This window comes from Agelaius tricolor, unplaced genomic scaffold (assembly GCF_023055355.1).
Source record: "Agelaius tricolor isolate 1412-34295 unplaced genomic scaffold, bAgeTri1.0.p SCAF_21, whole genome shotgun sequence".
Lineage (NCBI taxonomy): Eukaryota > Metazoa > Chordata > Aves > Passeriformes > Icteridae > Agelaius > Agelaius tricolor.
In genome coordinates this window covers 5,598,021-5,618,057 of record NW_027269281.1, presented here as the reverse complement: position 1 = coordinate 5,618,057, position 20,037 = coordinate 5,598,021, and the positions used below count along the sequence as shown (strand labels likewise).

General features: G+C 45.3%; 2 long non-coding RNA genes across 2 annotated transcripts in view; one reads left to right on the top strand and one right to left on the bottom strand.

The window, feature by feature from the left end:
- Positions 1-288: 288 nt before the first annotated feature.
- LOC139598928 (uncharacterized) overlaps positions 289-20,037 on the top strand; it is a 567,429-nt gene continuing 547,680 nt past the window's right edge. Inside the window, exon 1 of the long non-coding RNA XR_011682080.1 lies at positions 289-384. This is a non-coding gene — a long non-coding RNA (uncharacterized lncRNA). The remainder of the gene's footprint in view (positions 385-20,037) is intronic.
- On the bottom strand, positions 5,837-14,488 carry LOC139598956 (uncharacterized). The gene is made up of 3 exons (XR_011682094.1): positions 14,388-14,488; positions 9,336-9,488; positions 5,837-6,124 (listed from the first exon to the last, which is right to left on the bottom strand). It is a non-coding gene; the product is annotated as an uncharacterized lncRNA (long non-coding RNA).

Below are 20,037 nucleotides of genomic sequence, written 5' to 3'. Positions count from 1 at the left end.
TATCTGTCTTTGAACTTTCTCCGGGGCGAAAACCAAACCAAAGTCTTCTAAATTTGTCACAGCACATTGTTCAAGAGCCAACAATTCTTGTTTATTTTTAGATGCCAACAAGATATCATCCATATAATGATAGCAGTAACAATTGCTACATTGCTCTCAGACCTTAGATAAAGCCTGTGCCACAAAACATTGACAAATACTTGGAGAATTTCTCATTCTTTGAGGCAAAACGGTCCACTGATATCTTTGGCTTATTCCTCGTGATTTAAAGAAGGCACAGTAAACGCAAATTTTTCCTTACCCTGATCAGCCAATGGAATTGTAAAAAAGCAATCTTTCAAATCAATGATAAGTATTTCCCATCCTTGTGGAATCATTGTAGGTGTTGGGAGACCTGATTGTAAAGCACCCATTGTGGTCATCACTGCATTTATCCGCCGCAAATCGTGCAAAAGTCTCCATTTACCAGATTTCTTTTTTATTACAAACACTGGTATATTCCATGGGCTAAATTATTTTAAAATATGTTCAGCTTGTAATTGTTCTGTCACTAAGCCTTGCAGGGAAAGAAGCTTTTCAGTAGAGAGGGGCCACTGATCAATCCAGACAGGCTTATCTGTCAACCATGTCAAGGATACAACTGGACGTTTAAGGCCCTGCATCCCAGTGGCCCCCACTAAAAATCAATGGTAATTTTAACACCCCATTGGGTTAAGCAATCACATCCCCATAAATTAGATTGAGCATTTGGAACATAAGGTCTGATGTTAGCTTGTTGGCCTTCCTGATGTGTTACAGCGATCGCAATAGCAGATAAAGCACCAACAGTTGACCCACCTAATCCAACAACTCCAAAGGTTGATTGAATGAGGGGCCATGCTGGAGGCCAAAAAAACTGTGAAATTATAGTTACATCTGCTCCTGTGTCAAATAAACCTGATATTGTTGTAGTTTCTGGATGACATCCCTTAGCAGTGACCAAACATTGTATTTCCAGACGCTCATCTGTCACCTTTTGAGTCCAAAACAATTGAGGTGGTCCTGTAGATCCAAAACCTCCAGCGCCATGACTCCAGTGCACTACAGTTGGAACACAACTCATAAAAGGAACAAGTTGAGCAATACAAGTACCTTTTTGAATAACAACAGGAGGTTCACTAACAGACACCATAGCCTGAATTCATCCCACATAATCAGAATCAAAAAGACCCAAATGCACATTAATACTTTGAATAGTGCTACTAGATCTTCCTATTAAAAAACACTCAAACCTCAGCCTATAGGACCATAGGCATCAAGAGGCACTTTGCATATAACTCTTGTCAAAATAGTCACTGTGTCAGCTGTCAGTATATCAATCCCTGCCAAGCCTCTTGTGGTCCCTGTGTATCAGTCTCCAATGGAGAGCTTTGCAGTGCTGGCAGGGCTCGTGATTGTCATCAGGGTATTTGTGTCTCCACGTGCCCCTTCGCGTACTTCTTCCAGTTTCCCTGCACTTGTACACCATACTGCACTGGCTGAAACAGAACCGCAGGAAGATGAACAGCACCATAAAGAGCAAGCACACCAGCACCAAGAACACGAATCTCTTGCATCACCTGTGAAGAGTTAACACCATACTGATCTAGTTTCGCCTGAAGATCATGTACAACCCTCCACGCAAAAACCTGATGGCTATCTTGTTGTCCCAAATTAGGAGCAGCTTTGAAAACAGGAAAAGCCACAGGCCCACCAGAAGCAGCAGCAGCCATCTCCATCCTTTTAGGTGGACCTATTTTCTCTAATAAATTCCAATCCCCCACTTCAGCTGCTTTCATTCTCACATGCTCCCAAAATTGCAAAGGGTGTCGAGGAGTCACAGCCACCTGGCAGGGAGGCAAAGTCTTAATAACAGCAGGCCTGGATCTGCTATGAGGTCTAGGAGAAACAGATCTCTGTGTCATTTTAGATGTACTTATCACCAGCAGTTCATCGTCGGAACTATTGCTAGGCAAAGAACGACACAATGTTACAGATTGCATTTGTTTATCCAATTCAGAAGGGAGAGGGAGGGCAGACTACTCAACGGAGGCGGAGTGGAGGCAGATCACTCGAAAGGGGGCAAAAAAGGGGAGGACGGCTCAAGGGAATGTGGCGGGCGGGGGGGGGAGGGGGAAACAACTGAACCACGGGAGGACGGAGGAGGAGCAGCCGATCCACAGGAAGGTGAGGGGGTGGCAGCCAACCCAAGGGATGGTGGGGGGGGGGCAAACGGCCCAGGCGGAGATAGGCGGCTTGACGACTCAGCCTGTTCTTCATTTCGCTTCTTCTTTAACTTCATTTTGGCTTATTGCTGTGCAGACGTATGGTACTTTGATTTAGTACTCAATTCAACTAACTGCTGAGCAGGCAAAGTATAGGCAGGTTTAATATAGTCTTTTGGAGATGAATACCGAGGAGTAGTCTCAGCCTGCTGTTTGATTCTCATGATAGCAAACCCTGAGGGAGCCTCCACAGCAACTGCAGCAGACTCCTCAGGCAGAGATAGATTGACAGGCTCAGCCCCATCTTCCTCCTGTTCCTCTACTTCAGTTTCTTGCTCTAATTCCTGCTCCTCCAATTCCTCCCCTCTATCTTGTTCTGCTTTCCATTCCTTCAACGTCTCATACAACAGTCTCCAGGTAGTAGCCAAATCAACAACTGTCATATCCCCCTTAGATATCACATCCCATAGTCTCTTCCCAACATTTTTCCATGCCCATACACTGAAGGCAGTGTCGGCATCAGCGTCAAAGTCTTGTGATTTACACGATATCAGTAAACTACGAAACGCATAATTAGAAGCTCAAACAGATTTCCTTTTCAATAAAGCTTTTCTCGTGCACAAAACAGTCTTTTCCTCATTTGATAAATTATTTCCCACTATTTTTTCCCCAGTCGCTCACCTCAAATCAGACGTCTGAATTGGGTCCGGACCTCAGCAGCCTCCTTGCTGCCTTCACTCATTAGGGTACCCTTCAACTTTTTTCTCTCTTTCTTTTTTCCCTTTTTTTTTTTTTTACAGCCCAGTTGCAATTATGGTGGACAGTCACCAGATGTCGCTATAGAGCCCCACATGGCGCAAAGCACCAGGGCTCAGTCAGAAGGCTACTTAGATTTATTTATTAAAGCAGCATGATGTTTTTATAGTTTTACAAGATGTTTACATTTGTTTACATTTACTTAAAAACCACATACACTGCCCATTGGTCATAAAGAAAAAACAAAGCTTTCATTAGGTTAAAGGAGCCACGCCACTGTGTAAGCCAACCAAAGTCGAGATCTTCTTGCTTGCATTTTTTTCTCTCATTCCTCACATTGTCATGGTGATAGCCTTGGTAAATTCCTTGAGAGAGATATGAGGCCTTCCTTATCTTCAGGAAGCCTTTGCTGGCTCACAAGAACAGCACAGAAATGTCTTTCCCACACCCAACCCCTTGATGGGGGAAGGAATGTCAGAGGGACAGGGCTGCTGAGCAGTAGCCGAAACAGTGGTGTGTTATCAACAATCTTCTGGCTATCAGTGCAAAACACAGCACCGTAAGGGCTGCTAAGGAAAAATGAACTCTCTCAATCAGACCAAATACACTTGCCTTTAAGCATCTCCCTGGCTGTAAAGTATTGCTACATCTCTCTGTCAGGCTATTATCTATGTTTACGGACACGAAGTTGAGGGATAAAGCAGCAAAGTGGTTCCCTACATATGCATAGTCAATGTGCTGGAAAAGAAACTCAACACTGATTTCCCAAATCTCAAGGTCCAGACCACTGCCTGCTCCTCCTGCCTCCATGATTCCTACATTGCATTGCTAAGCTGGTGTCTTTGTTTAAGATAATCTAAGGGGTGATACACAGGACTCCTTTAAACACAGAATGCCTTTAACATAAGTGCTTTAGTATAAAGTATAAACTAATAAAAGCTAGATGTGGGATGCTATGCCTGACCGCAAACTGCTTTTGCTGAACAAGAAGCCTAGCCCTGGAAGGGGCTATGAGGATAAGTGAATAGGAGATGCTATGCCTAATGCTAACTGATCTTGAAAAAATAAACCCAAGTGGACTAGGATGATAAGGGAATGGAATGCAAGCTAATGGGTTTGGCTAATCGCTTGTCTACAGAGCAAAGGCCTAGCCCCGGTGGGCTAAGCAATAAGGAGGAAGACACATGCTAACTGCTGTTTTAATGACAAATAGAAGAACTGTCACAAAAGGGTAGAAAAATGTAATAGGAAAATAGGAATATAATCAGTAAACAATTATAAATTAAATATAACTTATATAGTAACATAGTGTATAATAGAATTGTGTATTAGCAAACTAGATGTGATAACTGTATTAAGGATAGTGTGCTATGTTTGTAACCCTAAGATAAGGAAACCGCAAGTCATGTAAGACCCCTTAGGACTGTGACTTTAGATAAGTGACCAAAACAAGGGCGGATGACAAACTTGTAAACGTATAACAATGAATTTGTAAACATATAATGATAAACTTTCAAACGTATAAAAAACGTCTGTAAAATGGCCATGGAAGACACGCACATGGAGGAGTTAAGCCCTGCATGCTCCCAGACTGGCCAATAAAGGTGTGCTTTACTTTACAGCACCTTACTGTGGAACAGATTCCTTTGAATCAGGGGAACACTCTGAGTTACCTCCCGTTTAGTTTAACCAATCCCTTTCCACCAACAAGGAGAAATGAATACGAGCAGATATAAGTGAAAAAATAACAGTTTAACTACAAGCAAAACAACAACAGGCAAAAATATCAGTAAATAATCACAAGATACAAAATTACTAAATCTCACATACTCTCCTGTAACAAAGAAGAATTCAAAATGGTGGAGTGACCCCTTCCCCAAGATGGCTTCTGCCATGACCAATTGTGTGTAGGGAGACAAAGAGAAAAATGGCAGCAGCCCTCCATATCTGTTATGTCTCCAGCAGTGGGTCCTGGATCGACTATATGATGCTTGTGTACCAATCATCTATTCTGTTTATGCTGAATAATAAGTTTTGCACCTTTCAGACTTGTTCCGAGAGTGAAGGGGGGAGAAAAGAAGCCCACAGTTTGTTTTCAGAAACTACACTCACTCCTCTACATTCCTGCTCCTGGACTGTGTTGTCTGCTGATGGACAGACAGCGGGGACAGAGCTCTCTTTTGCTTTTAGTTAATTTTAGCTAGATGAGGCAAAGAAGTTCCCTGGACTGTGGGGGGGTTTTTCACTTTTCTTTGGACCTGTTTAAACCTGCTCTGGACTAAACACCAGAAGAGCACCAGCAGCTCACACCTATGGCCCACCAGGCCAGGCCTGGGCTGCGGCATTTCCAACAGCAGAGGGACTGATAAGAGACCGAGTGAGCCGAGCTACAGCCCACAGAGGAGACTTTCTGAGTTTGTGTCTCTTTTAGAGTGGCAAGAAGTTTTATTGTTTAATATTGTTTAGGTTTTATTGTTTAACAAACAGTTTTTTCCAGTTTTCTCCAAGGAGGTATTTTCTACCAAACCGGTTGGCAGAGGGGCCAATTGAATCTGCTTTCTAGAGGAACCCTTTCAGGGGTTGTCTCCCAAATTTTTCCTGAACCAGGACACAGTGGCAGCTCCATCCGCAAATGCAGCTGGCACACATCAGCAGCTGGTACTCGGTCGGGGATGTGAAAAACAGAGTTCACTCTCAAATTTTAAAAGTTTAATGAGAGATAAAAGGGACAATATCCAGTGCTGGGGTGTTTGGCAATATGCCAAAACACACTGTTATCTTAAAACAATGTTCTTATATACTGTTACGTTGTTATAAAATTGACTCAAAACGAGCAATTTCCAATCAAAGAATTTATTAATTATTGAAGCAGTTATACTAAGTAAGCAAAGGCTCAGCGCTGGGCGACAGGGGAGTCTCAGCTCCACCTACTGCCGCACCAACTAGTTTCTGATTCAGTCCTTTTATCCTCTCCATCCTTCAGGAGTCCATGTTATCTCGGAGTTCTCTGCGCCTGCGCTGGTTGTTGCTAGAGGGTCATCCTTCTGTCTCCTGGTGGTCGGTGATAAAAGGCTGCGGAGTCTTCCTCAGCTGCGTCTTCTTCACCCTATGTCTTTATTTGGTGACTTCTCCATGGAAAATTACCAAAATCTTATGATTAACGCAATATGTGCCCTATCAAGCTTAAGCAAGCAAATATCCTGCCTTGCAAACTGTGTCCTATCAAGCTTAAGCAAGCAAATATCCTGCCTTGCAGACTGTTTATCTGCCCCTGCCCCTTCCCCAGCTTTTCCCTGGTCGTTATCTCTGTGAGTTATCTGCTTGTACCATTTGTCAGCGGGAAAGGTTTCCCTGCTGGGTGTTAATCTGCCCCTGCCCTTTCCCCAGCCTTTCCCTGGTCGTTATTTCTGTTAGTTATCTGTTTGTACCATTTGCTGGGTGGGACTATGTGTGGGCTCCTGCAACTCCTTCCCTGGTATCCTTGTAACTCCTATCTCATGAAGTAGTACAGAAATAGTCAGCAGACAACTCTTGTAACACACTGGTCTCTTTTTCGTGATGAACAAAATGTAGTCCTTCATCTCAATCCCCCCTTTGTTCTGATACTCAATTTTGTTCATCAAAACGCTCTAATTCTCTTTTGCTGAGCTCCAGAGATTCTTCTGGATCATCCATCTTCAAGGTTTCGTATTTTGCTCGTATGAGCATAAGGTGAGCAGCTTCTAATCTGCCTTTTACAATGCTAATCAATTTATTAAAAATACAAGGGCCAAACATGAGTCCCAATAATAAGAGAAGTAGTGGACCCGCTATCGTTGATAATAAAGTTGTAAGCCAAGGAGAATAGTTAAACCAAGATTCATACCAGCTTTGGTGCTCTTCCCTTTCTCTTTGTCTTCTTTCTAGCCCCTCCCGTAGTTTTGCCATTGAGTCCCGTATAATTCCGCTCTTGTTTACATATGTGCAGCATTCTTCTCTTAAAGCAGCACATAGTCCTCCTTGTTGCAGGAATAATAGATTTAACCCCCTTCGATTTTGTAAGGCAACCTCTGCTAGGGAATCTAATGATTCTGTGAGGTCTTTGATGGAGGTTTCGATCCTCCTGAAGTCTTCATCTACAGAGGCTCTTAGTTCTTGGAATCCTCGGTGTTGCTGTATGAGTGAGGCTATTCCTGTTCCTGTCCCGGCTGCACCTATTCCTAGTAACATTGCTACAGTGAAGGTTGTGAATATTTCCCGTTTCACTATGTGGGGTCCTATATTTTGATATTGTTCATAAACGTACTCTACGGGGTGGTAAAGGACTCTGGGTACTATCAATACTTGAATACAAAAGTCACTGGATTCATTAAATCGGTCTATATTTATACATGGGGTGACTCCGAGAGTGTTACAGACCCATTTAGTATTTGCTGCTGGCAGTATCCAGCTGGCAGGTTTCTTAGGGTCACTCAAATTCCCTATAACCTGACATAGATGTTGTTTTTCCACTGGTACTCATCCTATACATCTTCCTCTCCCCGTTACCCTTGCCAAGGTTATCCCTCTCAATTCTTCTCCTTCTTTTTTCCATAGGCACCTAGCTGGGTTGGTCCCATTTACTCGTCTGCTTTTTGCTGTTACCCCTATGGCTTCATAGAACGGGGGGTTTACGGTGTAACACAGCCAACATTCCTTAGTTAGATTTGGATGGGTCTCATTCAGGACTAGGAAAGTGGCCTGTAATATTTTCCACAAGTCCCCTTCTCCCGGGTTTTCAGGTCCTCGGGTCGAATTAGTAAAGTTTTGCTTATACATTTCTGGAAGACTAGTGGTTGGGGCTGTTTCTGATTAATTTCCATTATTTTCTCCTAGCGTTAGTTCTCCAGCTATCGCCTGGTTTGGTCCAATTGGTTCGGGGTCGTGTGGCACGGTTGTCTTTTGGATTATAAAGTGCCCCCCTCTGTCTGTCCCTGGTTCCCATAATCGGGCTCCCCACATTTTCCCTAATAACCAGACTTGGTCATGTGGTTTTGTCACATTAATGTAAATCATATTGCATGTTCCATCTAACCCTCCTTCTTTCTGGGTATATGTGGAAGTGGGCTGTGTACACCCGTATGGACCCCATCCAGTTCTGATAAACCCGTCCTCGTTCCCCCCAAAGGAGCTTACTGATACACAGTCCCAATAAGCACAGTAAAAGTGTCCTGGATAGTTACAATACCCTTTTCCCGGGTTTGAGCTTGGACAAAAATAATATCCAAACTGATTTAAACATGGATTTACAGGTATTAAATCATACAAAGTACATAAAAAGCTGGGTGCGCCAGATGTGATTTTGGTCTGGATAACATACTGGTCTTCCCATCTAATCAGTGACCATTTGAAGGGTTGATGTGAATACCCTTCTGCCCCTGAACTTGTTACAATGCACCAGAAAAGAATTAAGGCTTGTAATTTGGGGCTGTCATTGTCGGAGCTCAGGTTGAATTTTACCTTTGGTTTCCCCAGTGGTGGGTTACCAATCCTGGGGCAGGACGGCCAACATTTCCTGGACATCCCATATGGGGGTCGAGGCTTCTGACGGACTCCACTGGTTATTACCTCTCTGCCTCGCCCGACGACTCGGTTGCTGCGAGCCTCGGGGTTTACCATCTTCTCGGCAGCAGAGGTATTCTTCAGGAGCCGGATAAACCTCCCGTTTCCACTTTTTAGCACTGGCGGCCCAGTTATCAGCTTTTATTAATGAGAGGTCACGCCGCAAATTGGGGGCTTTCTTCTGACACACCACTTCCAGGATGTCCAGGAGAAAGGGGATCGGTTCGTTAGGGTGGTAGCAGAACCGATCAGGATTTACCCCTTTGGAAAAGGTTTCCCACCACTCGTCAGATCCAAGCTTTACCTCCCCCGTAGCAACTCTGCTACTAAGAATGATAGAAGTTAGTCTCCTCTCTTTCTCATAGCACGGCGTGCAAATTCCCCTAGGTGTTCTACCACTCCGACAATGAGACCACCAAGGTTCGTGACACAATTTACAGGAAAAGCATACAAGGGGGTGACAGTCACAATCTAACCAGTTACACTTTAACCTTATATCTTTGTTTTGTGCTTTTTCCCCCTTCCACCATGGGTGCCCTTTATGTTCTAATCTCGGGGACTTAAAGTAGGGCTTTCTTAACTCGTCCTCTAAGAGTTTGCAATATCCAAGAGCCTCCCGATTCCCTATTAGCTGGGTTTGGAGATAATGGTTATCTCCAACCCAGATTACTATCCAAATCATTTATCAGTTCGTTTCAGCTTTAATTTGGTTTCTCCCGGGAGACTGCAAACCTCCCAGCTGTGAGGGGGTTTCACCGGTCCTTTTATGCGACTAGCATGAGTCCATCCTTTTTCAGCGGTTCGTATGGCTGCTTCTGTGCTGAGGAGTACTTGGAACGGTCCTTCCCACCTTGGAGTCAAGGGGTTTTCTTTCCAGCTTTTCACGAGCACCCAATCTCCTGGCTGTACCTGGTGTAAGATAAAATCTAAAGGAGGCCGTTGTGCTAACATACCTTTTTCCCATAATGCCTTTCTGTACTTTGTCAATTCCACCAAATATTTTTGTGTACATGTGTCATTAATGACAGGATGTTCGTTAGGATTTTCTAGATTATACGGCATCCCATACATCATTTCAAAGGGTGATACCCCTAAATCAGCTCTAGGTCTTGTTCTTATATTTAGCAACGCTAGAGGAATACATTTAACCCAGGTCAAATTGGTTTCTGCTACCAGTTTGGTCAATTGCTTTTTTATTTCCCCATTCATTCGTTCAACTCGTCCAGAGCTCTGGGGATGCCAGGGGGCATGTTGTTCCCACCGTATGCCCAGAGCTGTTGCTAAGTTTTGGGTAACTTGGGAAATAAAATGCGGCCCTCTATCTGAGTCAATGACTTCTGGGACCCCATATCTCGGGATTATCTCTTCCATCAATATTTTCATAACTACTTTGGCTGTTTCTCTTACGGTTGGGAAGGCTTCCACAAAATGTGTTAGGTGGTCCACCAAGACCAATAAATATTTGGTTCTCCCTACTTTGGGGAGCTCGGTGAAATCTATCTGGATGTGGGAGAAAGGCCTTTTCGCTAGCGGTCGGCCTCCCTCCGGTAATTTTCTCAAATTTTTTCTATTTACTTGTAAGCAAATTAGGCATCCTCTGGTTACTTGTTTGGCAATGTCCCAGATTCCCACACTCACATACTTTGCAGCAAAATAATCTACCAGTCCCTGTGATCCCCAATGTGTTTTTTGATGTATCTTAGTCAGTAATCTATGTGCCAATGCTCTGGGTATTATTTCTCTGCCATCTGCTAATTTCCATGCTCCTTGTGCATCCCTTTTAGCTCCTAGTTTTTGTATTTTATTCTCTTCCTCTTTATTAAACTTGATGTCGGGGTCAGGTTCTGGCATTTGGGAGTGTTTTATGTTTTCCTGCAAAGTGAGGAGTCTCAGGGCAGCCCGTTTAGCCTCCTGGTCAGCTGTATTATTTCCCCTACTTCTCAAATCCAGTCCTTTTTGGTGACCTTTCAGGTGAACTATAGCTATTTTTCGGGGTTTTCGTAGAGCACTGAGCACATCTAATATTAATTTACGGTGAACTAAATCTTTCCCTTGTGAATTTATTAGTCCTCTTTCCTCCCATATTTTGCCAAATGTATGGACTACCCCATAGCTATATTTCGAGTCCGTAAAAATAGTCCCATCTTTTCCTGTTAACCATTCCAGGGCTCGTAGTACAGCATATAGTTCACATGCTTGGGCGGACCAGGATCCACTAAGGGGTCCCGATTCTATCACTTCCAGGTTGGGTCCCCTTATTATAGCATATCCTGATTTTCTCCTTCCCTCAACTACTCTGGAGGATCCATCCACAAACAGTCTTTCTCCTTTTTCCAATTCCTCTTCTTCCAAATCTGGTCTGATTTTTGTTTGTTCTTCTATAGTCACTATACAATCATGTGTTAGTGCTTCTTCTGGTCCTCCATATAAGAAGGAAGCTGGATTTTGGATATTAGTAGTTTCTAGAGTTAAATTTGGAGCCTCAATTAATATTCCTTCATATTTTAGAAGCCTTGCGTCTGAGATCCATTTTTCAGCCTTTTGCTGTAAGACTCCCTGTATGTTATGGGGGGACAGCACTTTCAGGCTGCTATTAAATGTAATTTTCCGGGCTTCTTCTACCAAAAGAGCACATCCTACAATTGCTTGTAAGCACGTAGGCCATCCTCTGCTTACTGGGTCCAAGATCTTTGATAGATAAGCCACCGGTTTCCTTTTCTCTGCCCATTCTTGAGTAAGGACCCCATATGCGACCCCCTTGTCTACGTTTATGAACAAAAAGAAGGGTCTATTAGTATTAGGTAAACTTAATACCGGGGCATGGATTAGGCTCTCTTTAAGCTCTTGCAGCTTTTCGGTGTCCTCCTGATCCCATTTTAGGAGTCCCTCTTGAGTAAGTTTCTGATACAAGAAAGTCGCCTTACTACTGTAATTTTCAATCTATTGTCGACAATAACCAGTTAGTCCAAGTATTTGCCTGATTTGTCTCTTATTTCTTGGAATTGGTAATGCTAAAATCGCCTGTATTCGTTTGGGATCTATTCTCTTCTCTCCTTTCTTTAGATAATGGCCTAGGTATTTTACTTCTTCTTCGACAAATTGTAGTTTTGCCTTGGAGACTTTCAATCCCTTTAATCCTAAAAAGTTCAATAACTTAATACTTTCTTTCCGTACATTCTCTTCCTGCTGCCCCGCCAGGAGTAGATCATCTACGTATTGGATTAATGTAACCCCTGGCCCCACTTGGTAATCCTGTAAAATTTGCTCTAAAGCCTGCCCGAAGAGATTAGGGGACTCAGTGAATCCTTGAGGGAGTACCGTCCATATTGGGGTCTTCCCATTCAAATGCAAAATAATCCCGGCTTTCTTTAGCCAAAGGGCATGCCCAAAAGGCATCTTTGAGATCTATAACACTGTACCATAAATTCTCAGGCCCCAGTTTAGTCAAGAGGGTATAAGGATTTGCCACCACCGGGAACCGGGCTACAGTTCGCTTGTTTATTTCCCTTAAATCATGCACCAATCGATAGGTGCCGTTTGGCTTTTTAACTGGTAGGATGGGAGTATTGAACGGAGACATACAGGGTTCTAACAATCCATTATTCAACAACCTTTCTATTTCTGGTTTTAATCCTCGTCTCCCTTCTGGGGATAATGGGTATTGCTTAATTCGGACGGGGACATCCAGATTTTTGATAGTTACCGAAAATGGAGTGATTTTTAGCTGTCCCACGCTCTCAGGCGTGTACCAGACTTCGGGGTTAATTTGCTTTTCATCTTCTACCCTTAAAGGGCATAATTTAATTTTTAATTCCTTATTATCTACACCTATACTAATCCCTAATTCTATAATCATGTCTCGCCCGAGCAGATTATAATCTGACTCGGGTACCAATAATAGATTTCCCATCCCTATTTTGGATACTGATTCTATAGTCACATTTTTTATGATTTGTACTTCAAAAGGTTCCCCTTTCGCCCCTATGACAGTGGCAGTTTCTTTAGAGATGGTACATCCTTTTGGTAGGTTCTGTACCGTGGATCTTTCTGCCCCCGTATCTACCAAGAATTCCATTTCTTGGTTGTGGGGACCCACTTTAAGTTTTATCAAGGGCTCTTTATGATTTTTCCGGGTCCCCACCAAATAGAGCCCCTGACCCCCCTAGTCCATTTGGAACTGCTTCTCGTCTCTGATCCGGACTCTACATTCTCGCTTAAAATGCCCTTTTTTTCCGCAATAAAAACATACCTTCACCCCTTCTGACTCCCCTATACTTTTCTCTTTTTGTTCATTCGAACCTCCCTTTCGCCCTTCTCTTTGGTACCTCCCCCACCTGTTGCTGCGACCATCAACCTTACTTGTCTGCGGTCTCTTTCGTCGTCCCTACGGACATATACTTTCTGTGCCTCTCTAAGCAGTTCATCCAGCCCCCTGTCCTGCCAGTCCTCTAACTTCTGGATTTTCTTCTTTATGTCGTCCCACGATTTTAAAACGAAATGGACTTTCAGCATTGACTGTGAAGTTTGGCTATCGGGGTCCATTCCGGAGTACAATCGTAAGTTCCGCCGTAATCTCTCGAGCCATTCCATAGGCGACTCGTCCTTCTTTTGCCTATCGTTGAATGCCCGATCTATATTTTGCCCCCTCGGGACTGAGTCCCTAATCCCCTGAATAATTATGGTCCTTAAATCCTGCATATGTGTTCTATGTGCCGCATTTTGGTGGTCCCAATGGGGGTTCTGTAGGGGCCATTTAGTGTCCGCAGCCGGGCCTTGGACATGCTGCGTGTCCCAAATACGCATTCCTTCCCTTCTTATCATATTCCATTCTTCAGTAGAGAACAGAATGCCCAAAATGGACTGCATTTCTTCCCAGGTATAGATGTTTGGTCCTAAGAACTGGTCGACCCTCTCGGCTACCCCAAAAGGGTCCTCTAATAAATGTCCCATGTCCTTCTTAAAGTCTCGTACATCTGCCGAACTCAAGGGGACAGTAATAAATCCTATACCCGCCTGTGGTCCACCCATGGGCATCTCCCGTAGGGGGAATAGCCCCGTCTCAACCCTACTGCGGCTCCTTGTAATCGGGCCTTGGTAACCGGTTTGGTTAACCTCCCCTTGGTTACCCTCTTCATCATTGTTCGGTGCAGGTGGTTGTGGAGGTGGTGGGGCATTGGGTGCTAGCGGTGGGACATATGGGGGCGGTGCTATAATTAAGTCGCCCAAATGATTGTCCCTCTTCCCCTTTTTGTCCGGATCCCCTTTCCCTTCTCTTAATTGGAAAACATACACTTCGGGTCTTGCTACCCATATTTTGGCATAATCACTCTCCTCTTGCGAGAAGGGCTCTTTAGAATTTACCCATAGGTTCAAGTCCTGTTGAACCCAGTCTTCAGATGATCCAAACACAGGCCAAAAAACTTTTTTGGAAATCTCTTTCCCACCCCATACTTCCATGCAATAATGTATCATTCTGGCCCTATCCTTAGTCTCGGTCCCCGGGTAATGCTTCCAATTACTAAGCATAAATCCTAGGGGACTGTCCCTTGGAATGGGGGGGAGTTTGACTTGGGTTGGGGTCTTGTTTTCCCCTGCCCCATTCGTCCGGAGTGCCTTCTTTCACTCTCAAATTCCTTTCACTTCCCCTTTTTCGTGGCCCGAGCCCTCGCGGGTCTACGGGAACCGCACTACTCAAGGGTCCACACTCACTTGGAGAGTCCGGCTGCCGGCCCTCCTCTCATTCACACTTGTCCACCGCCACACTCCGGGATCCCAACCCCGCCCAAACGGATTCCCTTTTATACTTACGCGTCCTGCGTCTTCGTCCGGACTCCGTGCACAGATTATTAAGGGGTTCACCGGTATAATTTGTCCCGTTTGCTTACTAGTACATATTTTAGGGTCGTCGGTGAGAGTGGTGGAGGTCTTCCCAGAGGGGCCACCCGGAAAGCACTGGATGAGGCGCCCCCCACTCTGGGTAGATCTTACCCGATCCAAACTCTCATCCAAGTCGCGGCACCAAATTGTTATAAAATTGACTCAAAATGAGTAATTTCCAATCAAAGAATTTATTAATTATTGAAGCAGTTATACTACGTAAGCAAAGGCTCAGCGCTGGGCGACAGGGGAGTCTCAGCTCCACCTACTGCCGCACCAACTAGTTTCTGATTCAGTCCTTTTATCCTCTCCATCCTTCAGGAGTCCATGTTATCTCGGAGTTCTCTGCGCCTGCGCTGGTTGTTGCTAGAGGGTCATCCTTCTGTCTCCTGGTGGTCGGTGATAAAAGGCTGCAGAGTCTTCCTCAGCTGCGTCTTCTTCACCCTATGTCCTTATTTGGTGACTTTTCCATGGAAAATTACCAAAATCTTATGATTAACGCAATATGTGCCCTATCAAGCTTAAGCAAGCAAATATCCTGCCTTGCAAACTGTGCCCTATTAAGCTTAAGCAAGCAAATATCCTGCCTTGCAGACTGTTTATCTGCCCCTGCCCCTTCCCCAGCTTTTCCCTGGTCGTTATCTCTGTGAGTTATCTGCTTGTACCATTTGTCAGCGGGAAAGGTTTCCCTGCTGGGTGTTAATCTGCCCCTGCCCTTTCCCCAGCCTTTCCCTGGTCGTTATTTCTGTTAGTTATCTGTTTGTACCATTTGCTGGGTGGGACTATGTGTGGGCTCCTGCAACCCCTTCCCTGATATCCTTGTGGCTCATATCTCATGAAGTAGTACAGAAATAGTCAGCAGACAACTCTTGTAACACACTGGTCTCTTTTTCGTGACGAACAAAATGTAGTCCCTCATCTCAAGGTATAGGTGTATCTAAATTGTCTGTGAATTCTCCAGCTTGCAATGGAATCCCTACCAGGCAGGTAGACATTGGGTCTTTCGCTGCTGCTGTGTACAAGCATATATTTTCCTGTTGGAGCGTCTGTGCCAGGGTCACCCAGATGTTTTGGCGTGGCTGAGGAACGATCCACGCAGCTGTGAGACTGCTCAGCGTCTACAGGATGACAACTCGGACAGGGCTCATCGTGAGGTTCGGTAGGAGGTAGATTTTCTGTCCTACAAAGGAAAAAAAACATTTTTTAAAAAACACATACAAGTTCATGGGTCTGCCGGAATGCAGCTAACTCTCTTAGGAAGATACTTCCTTCTTTTTCCAGCGGCGTCTTCTCTTGGAGGCGATAGCTGCTTGCTTCTTATCCCCGTCTGCTGGAGCTGGATTTTTGGGGATGAAAGGTTTTACCCACTTTTGGGGTATCCATCGAGGGCCTGAGGGGGTAGATACACACGCGTAACCATGCCCCCAGGTGACGAGTTCATAAGGACCCTTGGTTTCTCAAGTTTCTGGGTCCTTAATGAGAACTGGTGGACACTGTGACAACGTAAACTGCTTGTTATTATGGAAATGCAGTATTACTAGAGGATTCATGTTTTCAAATGAACAATTAAAAAAAATGACGGTAAACAAGACTTTGCAGAGCTTTTGTTGTGGTGTCATCCATGCTGCAGAACTGCCCTGCCTAGCCAGGACTTCTTTGAGTGTATGGTGGGCACACTCGATCACAGCTTGACCTGTGGGGGATTGGGGAATGCCTGTCTTATGCTCCACTCCCCACTGCTGGAAAAACTCTAGGAACTCCTTGGAGGCATACGCTGGGCCACTGTCAGTCTTAATCTCCCTAGGGATCCCCAACACTGAAAAGGCTTGCACCAAGTGTTGTTTGGCATGGACAGCCCTTTTCCCTGTGTGGGCAGAGGCATAAACTGCACCTATGTGTCTATGCTGACATGTACATATTTCATACGACCAGAACTGGGAATGTGTGTGATGTCTGTCTGCCACACTTCGCAGCTCCCAAGGCATCGGGGGTTAACCCCAACACCCAGTGATGGCATTGCCGGAAGCTGGCAATTGGGACAGGTGGCCACAATGGCTCGAGCCTGACTTCGCGTTTACTGGAACTGACGGATTAGACCTGGAACATTTTGATGGTATTGTTGGTGACTTAGCTTTGCCTGTTGAAAGATGTCTGGAAGGCGTGCCATTTCTGCTGGGGCGGCAAGGGAATCTGCTTTGCAATTACCTTCTGCGATCTCGCCTGGCAAATCGGAATGTGACCTCACGTGCATCACATAGAATGGGTGCTCCTGCTGCGAAACTAAATAAATTAGTTTTGAGAGCAACCTGTGGAGATGCTCATCCTCGATGTCTTTGAGAACTGCCCGCTCCGCCCTGGACACTACTCCCGCCACATAGGCTGAATCGGTAACCAAATTAATTGGCTCTGAAAATTTCTCAAAGGCTCTCACAACTGCGGCCAGTTCAGCGATCTGGGGCGACCCCTCCACAAACTCAACATCAGCTTCCCAATTCTGGGTCTGGGGATTTCTCCAAGTCATCACCGACTTGTGGGATGCTCTGGATGCATCAGTGAACACTGTAAGTGCCTTTAGTGGCCTACGACTCCTTATCTCAGGAGCAATGAGGTGGAATTCCTCGTTGAACAGCTTGTGTGATGGGGCGTAGACTGATACCTGTCCACTGTAGCTGTCCAGAGATAGCTGGAGACTGGCATTGCTCTGGAGCAGGTCCTCGAGCATCTTCTTGGTCAACCTCTCGGGAGAGTTCCTCCCCTCCTTAGAAAGTTTGACTGGAAGGTAAATACACTGAAAGTCACAACCAGCTAGCACACGCAATCTTACCCTGGCCTTCCGGATCAGCTGAGCTATCTGCTCCTGTGGCTATGTGATGGTTTTGGATGGCTGATGGGAGAGGAAAAACCACTCTATGATTAAGAGTGAATCCTTCTGCCTTTCAATCCACTAGAATATCAACCCATGTATGTGTGGTAACTTCCCCAAAACAATGAATTTGAAAGGCAGCTTGGGCTGATAACGATGAGCCTGCCTCTCGGCCAAAGCCTTCTGCACTTTTTGGAGGGTGGTTTTTGCCTCTGGGGTCAGTTCCCTGGGAGAGGCTAGCTCTCTCTCTCCCTTCAGCAAATTGAGAAGGGTAGCTAGGTCCCTGTTGGTGAGGCCCAGCCAAGGCCTGTCCCAGTTTGAAGACCCACACAAGGAATGGAAATCTGCTAGGGTTTTGGGATCACTCTTAATTTCCAATTTCTTTTGAACAATGGTCTGCACAGTGATTTGCAAGCCCAGGTAATTCCAAGGTGGCATCCTCTGAACCTTGTCTTCCTGCAGTTGGAATCCAGCAGAGGTTAAAACTTTAACCACTAGGTCAAGTGTGTCTTGGAGTATTATGTCATCAGGGGCGCACACAAGCACATCATCCATGTAGTGTAGGATGATTGCTTCTTTTTTCTGGGAGCGCACTGGGGACAGCAATGAAGCCACGTACCACTGGCAGATGGATGGATTGCATTTCATGCCCTGAGGCAATACTTTCCAGTGGTAGCGCTTCATTGGGGCTTTTCGATTGGTGGTAGGAACCGAGAAGGCAAACCGTGGTGCATCCTCCGGGTGTAGGGGAATATGGAAGAAACAGTCCTTGATGTCTAGGACAGCCAATTGCCAATTTTGGGGGAGCATCGTTGGGGAGGGCATCCCTGGTTGGAGAGACCCCATGTCCTCAATCACCTTGTTTATTTCTCTTAAATCATGGAGGAGCGACCACTTACCCTTTCCTGGCTTTTTTATTACAAAGACTGGGGAATTCCAAGGGCTGGTTGTCTCTTCCATATGTCCTTTAGCCAACTGTTCCTCTACAAGCTCCTCGAGTGCCTTCCACTTTTCTTTGCTGAGTGGCCACTGATATACCCAGACTGGATTATCATCCAGCCATGTTAACTTGTGGGCAGAGCACTACAGAGTGGCCACTTCTAAAAATCCTGGGGTGTCTTAGGGATGACCAGTTTGACCCCCCACTGCAACATGGTGTCTCTTCCCCACAAGGGAGCTTTGTAATCAGTGACAAACGGATGTACACTGGCCAATTTTCCATCCGGCCCCTCAATTTGCACAACCCTTTTTGATATCTTTGCCAATGTGACTCCTCCTACACCTTGGATTTGACCAGCCACGGGCTGCAAATCCCAATGTGACAGCCACAACCTTTCAGGTATGATTGTCACATCTGCCCCCATATCAAGCAACCGTTCCACGTGGAGATGTTCTCCTCCACGCATTAGGTTGCCTCCCATAATGGGTTTATCCTCGCCACCTACTTCTGCCCAGTAGACACCCGGTGCTTTGTCATCTACTGAAATTTCTGATGGAACAGGAATGGCCTGGGCTATGATTTGCCCCTTGGCCAAATAGAAGGGTGGCTGTGGACAGCGCGCCAGGAGAATGTGGTTAGGTATGTCCCCCTTGATGGTCATGGGAGCCACCTCAATCTCCATGGGTGTGTGTGCCGTGTCCCCAATAACAAAGTACTTACTCTCCAATCTCGTGCGATCTTTTGTCAAGTTCTGTGAGTCCTCTGGCAGGTCCACTCCAATGACCATCTACTAGGTAGACCTGAAAACAAAAGCTCTGGTGGTCACAAGCTTGAAACACTTGTGAGGCAGACAGATTTTATCCTGTATACAGCTATTTTGCTTTCCCGCATCCCACATCCTGTTCTTCCCACCTTTCTGTTTTGAGGGAGGTTTTCTCCTTAGGGAATTTCCCTGCATTTATGTCGTGGCGCAGGGCGTGTGCGCGCTCATGTCCTAGTTTTTTGGTGTGAAGGGTGTCTTTTGTTGCTGGCTTTGGGGGCAGTCTTGAGCAAAGTGTCCTGGTTTTTTGCATCTGACGCAAATGACATGTTGAAGTTGCTCTGGTGACATCTGTTGCCTCCTCACTCCTGGAGATACAACTGCCACAGTCTTTGGGTTTGTCAGTCTTGACCACGCCTCCTGTGTAGCACACAGTTCTGCCTTCCTAGCGCACGCTTCGATCATCCCTGCCAGTGTAGGTGGGGAGTTGAGAGGCAGTCCCAGGAGCACCCTGATGCAGACTTCATTGGCATTCCTCTGTGCCATCTCTTTCACTATCTTTACTTGTGTCTTGGGGGGGTCTCGTATTTGTCTCTCAACCTGTGAACGGAGCCAGTCGACAAACTGCAAGAAACTTTCTGAAGGTGACTGTTTAATGTCAAGGAAATGACCACTAGCTTCAACAGTTGGTAGCTGGTTAAAAGCCTTATCCACAGCCTTTGAAATCTTATCTAGAATGAATTTTGATAACACCCGAGCTTGGTCCTCACGCTTAGCCCACTCCCCCTCGCTGCACAGATGTTCATAAGTGATGTTATTATTTTCTAAATCTTTGGCACCCTGAGGGGTTTGCTTAAGTTCCTCCAAGATATCCCTGAGAGATATCTTCCAGGAGCTTTCCCATAGATCAAACTCTGACTGGGTAAGCAGGCACCGGAAAAGATCTACAATGTCAGTAGGAACAAATCCAAGGGATGTTAATGTAGCTCTCATCATGCCTCTAAAAATTTCACTATTT